Raw genomic sequence first — 7,500 nt, forward strand, 5'->3', positions numbered from 1 at the left:
ATTTCAACAGTATGTCCAACATTCGTATAGATTTACAATCATTCAGCTTTGTTATTCATGACGGAAAGAAAATTTGATATTTGGACACGAAAAATATGATATTGTAACCTAAGTCATTTTCACTCAAACGAATTCTCATTTGTCGGCGTTGCTGAAGCCCGTGAAAACCCAGTGTGATAACCCCTTAAGACAGGATCCGGAGTCGTCACGCCTCAACTTAGTGTTGCGCGATAGGAGTCGCATTTTCCCTCGTCACATCTATCTTACTAAATTATTGTGCGCTCATAGTTAACAAAGGTACCAAGAAAAAACAAAACAAAAAAGAGCAGGGAGGTTTATCTTGGGAAGCGCTTCGCTGCAGCCAGTGACTTGACTGACTGTGTCTGTCAGGCCAAGTGTCAACCATCGGTCTTCGTCAGATTCAAATTCAGGTCCACGAAGTAAAATTGAGATCGAAAACCAATGTTCACCAACGGTATATATTGGTAAATGGAATTTTAATATTTCATAGAAAAGTTAAGTAAAAAGAATAAATAGATAGATCAATAAACAAATAAATGTATTAACAAATGAGTAAATAAATAAACGAATAAGTGAATGAATTAGTTGATAAAAGAATAAATGAGTACATACGTATACCAAAGGCTTTTTTCCCCGTTATAAGGCAGGTAGCCAAAAAAAAAAACAAAGGCATAAAAACCACTCCCACCCATTCCATCCCTATCACACTCCATTCCCCTCCACCCTCTTACCTCCCGTCTGGGCAAAGTAGCATGCATGCAGTTGATACTTTAGGGGAGCGTTTCTTAATCTGGGGTGCTAGCACCCCAGGGGGTGCTGAAATAAATTTCAGGGGGTGCTGGGGAAGGTCACATACATCTTTACTTTATCTTTATAGTAACTAGGTGTTAGCCAATGGTAGGGGGTGCTGGACTGTTTAGACCTGACCAAAAGGGGTGCTGAAGTCGAAAAAGGTTAAGAAACGCTTCTTTAGGGTCTATATGGGGCGCCCCTACGGACCAGAGTCACATCTCATTTTGTTTGTGAAAGAGGAGGACTCTTCACAGAGAAATGGTGTCACTTTTATTATACTGCGACTGTTCCTCCGTTATACTGTCCCCCAATCCCTTGTTACTGTCCTGTACTATTTCTTTGAATATTCATTTCCTTTTTTCGCCTACCATGTGGTGGGGGATAGAATGCTGCCACCAAGTCTTTCCTCTTGAATCGTAAGAGGCGAGAAAAACGGGACGGGGATTAGGACTAGACATAAAAAAAAAAAAAAAAAAAAAAAAAAAAAAAAAAAAAAAAAAAAAAAAAAAAAAAAAAAAAAAAAAAAAAAAAAAAAAAAAAAAAAAAAAAAAAAAAAAAAAAGTAGATAGATAAATAAAACAAATGAAAAGATAGATGAATAAATAGATAAATGAGTAAATAACAACCTAATCCAAATAACTTGATGTTAACAACTATGGCATTAACCTCTTTAGTGCAGTAAAACTTGTTTTTTGCAAACAAAAGACAATCTGAAAGTCACAATCTCGGACTAAACGGGGCCTCAATTAGTCCAGGTCCAATTATTGCCAGTCTCCAAACGAAGAGGTCAATGTATCCAAAATAGAACACGTAAACTAAACACGAATGGTGTTAGATCAAACATTGTACGGTATGTGCAAGATTATGTGTGTAGAGAGAATGTCCGTTGTGCATTTTCTGTCTGTAGTGTGCATAATATATATATATATATATATATATATATATATATATATATATATATGTATGTATCATACATATACCAAAGGCTTTTTCTCCCTTACACGGTGGGGGGGGGGGAGCCAAAAAGAAAAAGGCATAGAAACCTTTCCCACCCATTCCATTCCCTACATATTCCACTCCCCTCCATCCTCCTCCCTCCCTCTTATCTTAGCACCTCCTGGATGACGGGTCATCCCTCCATCCTGTCCACTGCCCTGGGTCAGAAACAGTGTCGCAAAACACAGCACATCCACAGCAAGGCCGCTTCATATATTCGGCAACCCCCCCTCTCCGTCCCTTCATGCAGAAAAGGAGAAGACGGGGAGAAATCCCCACGGGCTGCGTCAATTTTTTTCTCATACATACTTCCTCACCCACCATCCCCCACCCACTCCCCCTCATGCATCACAGCATCTTCCATACACAACCCTTCTCCATTCACCCCTATATTCTGTCCTCTCCGCCCTTCCCCTTTTACCCCATCCATCCATCTCATCCTAGGACGCCCACTCATATTCACTCCTTCCACCTCTGCCTTCCACACCTCTTTTACTAATCTTTCTTCATTCATTCTCTCCATGTGTCCAAACCATCCTAATACTCTTTCATCAACCCTATCTCCCAGCTCCCTTTCCACCCCTATTCTCCTCCTCACCTCCTCATTTCTCACTCTATCTAGCCTAGTAACCCATATCATAATTCTCAGACACCTCATCTCAAACACATTCAAACTCCTTTCTTCCTCTCTTATGTTCCATGTTTCTGCCCCGTACAGTGCTGTTGGCACAATCACTCCTTCATAAAACCTCCTCTTAGCATCCATTCCTAGATGTCTATTTCTCATTGCACTTTTTAATCCACCAAGGCATTTACTCGCTTCTCTCAATCTACATTCTACCTCCACCTCCACTCCTCCCTTTCCTGCCTCATTCGCACCCAAGTATCTAAAACTATCCACTTTCTCCAGTCACTCACCCTTAATGCTCACTTCCAGCCTGCTGCAACTCTCTCCCCTTGTACATCTCATCACCTTACTTTTGCCCACATTTATATTCAACTTCCTTCTTTCACACACCTTCCCAAACTCTGTCACCAACTTCCTCAATACTTCATCTGATTCTGCTATAAGTGCAGTGTCGTCAGCAAACAACAACCGGTTTATCTCCCACTTTTCTCCATTTTCTTTAATCATCTCCAATCCCTGACCCACTACCCTTGCATTCACCTCTCGCACCTCCCCATCCATGTATAGATTGAACAGGCAGGGCGACATAACACATCCCTGACGAAGTCCCACCTTTACCTCAAACCATTCACTCTCTCCATTTCTAATCCTATCACAAGCTCTACTACTCTCGTAAAAACTCTTGAATTTTCTTAACAGCTTCCCTCCTATCCCATATATCTGCAGTGCCTTCCTGTCTACCCTGTCATAAGCATTTTCCAGATCCATAAAAGCCAAAAAAAAAAACATCCTTACCTTTTCCTATAGATTTCTCCTATATCTGTCTTACCACAAAAATCCGATCAACGCAACCCCTACCTGTCCTAAATGCAAACTGTTCCTCACCAATTACTCCCTCTATTCCTCTCCTAATCCTCTCAAACAGAACCCTCCCATAAGCCTTTCCAACTGCACTCAACAAGCTGATCCCTCTGAAACTACTACACTCACACTTGTCCCCCTTTCCCCTGTAAAACAGAACTATACAGGGACTCCTCCAGTCCTTCAGCACTCTACCCTCTCTTAAACAAACAGTAAATAACCTCACCAGCCAGCCCACCATGATTGTACTTCCTTTCTTCAGACATTCTGCATGGTATCCATCCAACCCCGGTGCCTTACCTGCTCTCATCATCTTAACAGCTGCTTTCACTTCATCTTTCCCTATTTCTCCTCCATTTTCCTCACTCCTTACTCTCATTTTCTTACCGCTTCCCACTGCAACTACTTTTCCCTCCCTATCCTCCTTCACATTTAGCAGCTCCCTAAAATACTCTGCCCACCTTCATCTCACTGCCTTCTCTTCCATTATCATCTCTCCATCTGCACCTTTTACCTTTTCTTCTCTACTTGATTCGCTTCCTCTTCCTCTTTTAATTTCTTTCCAAAACATCTTTTTATTGCTTTCAAATTTTTCTGTCATACTCTTACCCCATTTCAAATCTGCTCTCCTCTTTTCTTCATTTATCTTATGCTTAACTTCCCTTCTCTTTACTTTGTACCTCTCATACGATTCCCTCGTCCTAATTTGTAGCCAATCTATGAATGCCTGTTTCTTCTCATCTACACCCTTCTTCGCTTCCTCATCTCACCACTCACTACCCTTCCTTCTATTTCCTCCCGCCCTCCTTGTTCCACACACCATCTTTGCACACGTCATGACTCCCTCCTTGACCAACCCCCATTCCTCCTCCACTACTAGTTCTACTCTATCCTTCACTCTCTCCCACTCTTCTCTCAGCTTCTTCTTATACTCGTTCTCCTTTTCTTTCTCATTTATCAGTTCACTCTAAGTACCTCCCTACCTTCTGCCCTTTTCCTCTTTCTCCACCTATTCTCCACTCTCAACTTACCTTCCACCAGAAAACAATCTAATATTCCCCCACTCTCTCCCCTTAGAACATGTACATCCTTAACTCTTCCTACCATACTCCTGGTCATCACTATATAGTCCATTAACGCTTTATCTACCACCCTTCCATCTACCACCCTCTCCCATGTGTACTTATGCTTGACTTTCTTCCGAAACACTGTATTTGCTATCATTAACTCTCTTTCAAGACACATCTCCGCCATCAATTCTCCACTACGGTTTTTACCTGGAACTCCATACTTTCCAATCACTTCGTCTATTGGTTCGCTTCCTAGACTAGCATTCAGGTCTCCCAATACTACTATATTGACATTTCACCCTAATCCCTCTATACACTCATTTATATCTACCCAAAAAACTTCCTTTCCTCTACGCTCTTCTCACTACCAGGCCCTTACGCACTTACAAAAACCCACATCTCCCTTCCCAGCTTCACCTTCATCCACATCAACCTTGATGAAACCTCCTTCCACTCCACTACACACTTACTTATCTCTTCACTTACTAGTGTATATATATATATATATATATATATATATATATACTGTATATATACATACACACACACACACACACACACATATATATATAGATAGATATATATATATATATATATATGTGTGTGTGTGGGTGTGTGTGTGTGTGTGTGTGTGTGTGTGTGTGGGGGTGTGTGTGTGTGTGTGTGTGTGTGTGTGTGTGTGTGTGTATATATATATATATACATATATATATTACAGGTGAGAAATGTAATCACATATTTGTCAATCACGTTAAAACCACTGTTGGAGTAGAAAAGACTGGAAACGGGGAATCTATATATTTGGATTGCAAACTGCAACTACTGAAGAGGATTGCAGTTTGCATTCGAAATATATAGATTCCCCGTCTCCAGTCTTTTCTACTCCAACAGTGGTTTTAATGTGATATATATATATATGTGTATATATATATATATGTGTATATATATATATATATATATATGTATATATATATATATATATATATACCCGTTTGGAGTATTGGCCTCGTGTTATTGTGGCAAAGTAGCATGCAGTTGATACTTTAGGGTCTATATGGGGCGCCCCTACAGACCAGAGCCACACATCATTTTGTCTATGATAGAGAAAGACTCTGTTCTTATAGAAATGATGACACTTTTTATTACATTGTGACTGTCCCTCCGTTATGCTGTCCCCCTACCCCTTTATCATTTCTCTGAATATTCATTTCCTCCTTTCGCCTACCCTGTGGTGAAGGAAAAGAATGCTGCTACAAAGTTTTCCCGCTTGAGTCGTACGAGGCAACAAAAACGGGACGGGGGTTAGGACTAGGAATCCTGCTACCTGTAGCCCTAAAGGGGACATTCCTAAAAATAAATAAATAAATAAATAAATAAAGACATAAGAAGGCCTAGGAGTTTTCCGACCAGTACCCTAAGGTTTGGGTCTTTTAATGTGCATGGATGTGGTAAAGATGAGAGTAAAAGAGAAGAGATAGGCAGTATGTTTCTGAGAAGAAAGATGGATGTGTTGGCATTGAGTAAACTAAGTTGAAAGGGAGGGGCGAGTGTGAGTTTAGGAGTGTAGTTGGGAGGTTCTCAGGAGGAGGGACGAGGGAGAGAAGGGGTGGCTATACTAGTAAGTGAAGAGATAGGTAAGCGTGTAATGGAGTGGAAGGAGATTTCTTCAAGGTTAATGTAGATGAAGGTGAAGCTGAGAAGGAAAATGTGGGATTTTGTAAGTGTGTATGGGCCTGGTAGTGAGAAGAGCGCACAGGAAAGGGAGGCATTTTGGATTAATTTAAATGAGTGCATAGAGAGAGTAGGTAGAAATGTGAATGTAATTGTATTGGGAGACCTTAATGCTATAGTAGGAAATGAAAAAATAGACGGAGTAATTGGAAAGTATGGAGTTCCAGGAAAGAATCGTAGTGGAGAGTTGAAGGTGGAGATGTATCTCGAGAGTTGATGATAGCAAATACAGTGTTTAGGAAGAAAGTCAAGCATAAGTACACATGGGAGAGGCTGGTGGATAGAAGGGTGGCAGATAGAGCTTTAATGAACTATATAGTGGTGACCAGGAGTATGGTAGGAAGAGTTAAGGATGTACATGTTCTAAGGGGAGAGAGTGGGGGAATATCTGATCATTTCTTGGTAGAAGGTAAGTTGAGAGTGGAGAATAAGTGGAGAAAGAGGCAAAGGGCAGAAGGTAGGGAGGTACTTAGAGTAAACTGATTAACTGAGAAAGAAAAGGAGAAGGAGTATAAGAAGAAGTTGAGAGAGGAGTGGGAAGGAGTGAAGGATAGAGTAGAACTAGTAGTGAAGGAGGAATGGGGATGGTTCAAGGAGGGAGTCATAAGGTGTGCAAAGATGGTGTGTGGAACAAGGAGGACGGGAGGAAATAGAGGGAAGGGTAGTGAGTGGTGAGATGAGGAAGCGAAAAAGGGTGTAGATGAAAAGCAGGCTTTCATAGATTAGCTACAAATTAGGACGAGATAATCGTATGGGATGTACAAAGTAAAGAGAAGAGAAGTAAAGCATAAGATAAAGGAGGCAAAGAGAAGAACAGATTGGAAATGGGGTAAGAGTATGACAGAAATTTTTGAAAGTAATAAAAAGATGTTTTGGAAAGAAATGAAAAGAGAAAGAGGAGGCGAATCAAGTAGAGAAGAAAAGGTAAAATGTACAGATGGAGAGATGATAATGGAAGAGAAGGCAGTGAGAGGACGGTGGGCAGAGTATTTTAGGGAGTTGCTAAATGTGAAGGAGGATGGGAAGGGAAAGGTAGTTGTAGTGGGAAGCGGTAAGAAAATGAGAGTGATGAGTGAGGAAAATGGAGGAGAAATAGGGAAAGATGAAGTGAAAGCAGCAGCTAAGATGATGAAAGCAGGTAAGGCACCTGGGTTGGATGGATGACATGCGGAATGTCTGAAGAAAGAAGGTACAGTTATGGTGGGCTGGCTGGTGAGGTTATTTACTGTTTGTTTAAGAGAGGGTAGAGTGCCGGAGGATTGGAGGAGTCCATGTATAGTTCCGCTTTACAAAGGAGAGGGGGACAAGTGCAGTGCTTTCAGAGGGATCAGCTTGTTAACTGTAGTTGGGAAGGCTTATGGGAGGATCTTCATCGAGCGGATTAGGAGAGGGAGTAATTGG

General features: G+C 41.1%; 1 protein-coding gene across 1 annotated transcript in view; it reads right to left on the reverse strand.

Annotated features, from left to right (window-relative positions):
• The window catches only part of LOC143028784 (NACHT and WD repeat domain-containing protein 2), a 134,147-nt gene that overhangs the window by 82,330 nt on the left and 44,317 nt on the right, over nucleotides 1-7,500 (reverse strand). The gene's annotated exons all lie outside the window — the stretch shown is intronic.

This window comes from Oratosquilla oratoria, chromosome 1 (assembly GCF_046742065.1).
Source record: "Oratosquilla oratoria isolate Oo_2021 chromosome 1, ASM4674206v1, whole genome shotgun sequence".
Taxonomy (NCBI): domain Eukaryota; kingdom Metazoa; phylum Arthropoda; class Malacostraca; order Stomatopoda; family Squillidae; genus Oratosquilla; species Oratosquilla oratoria.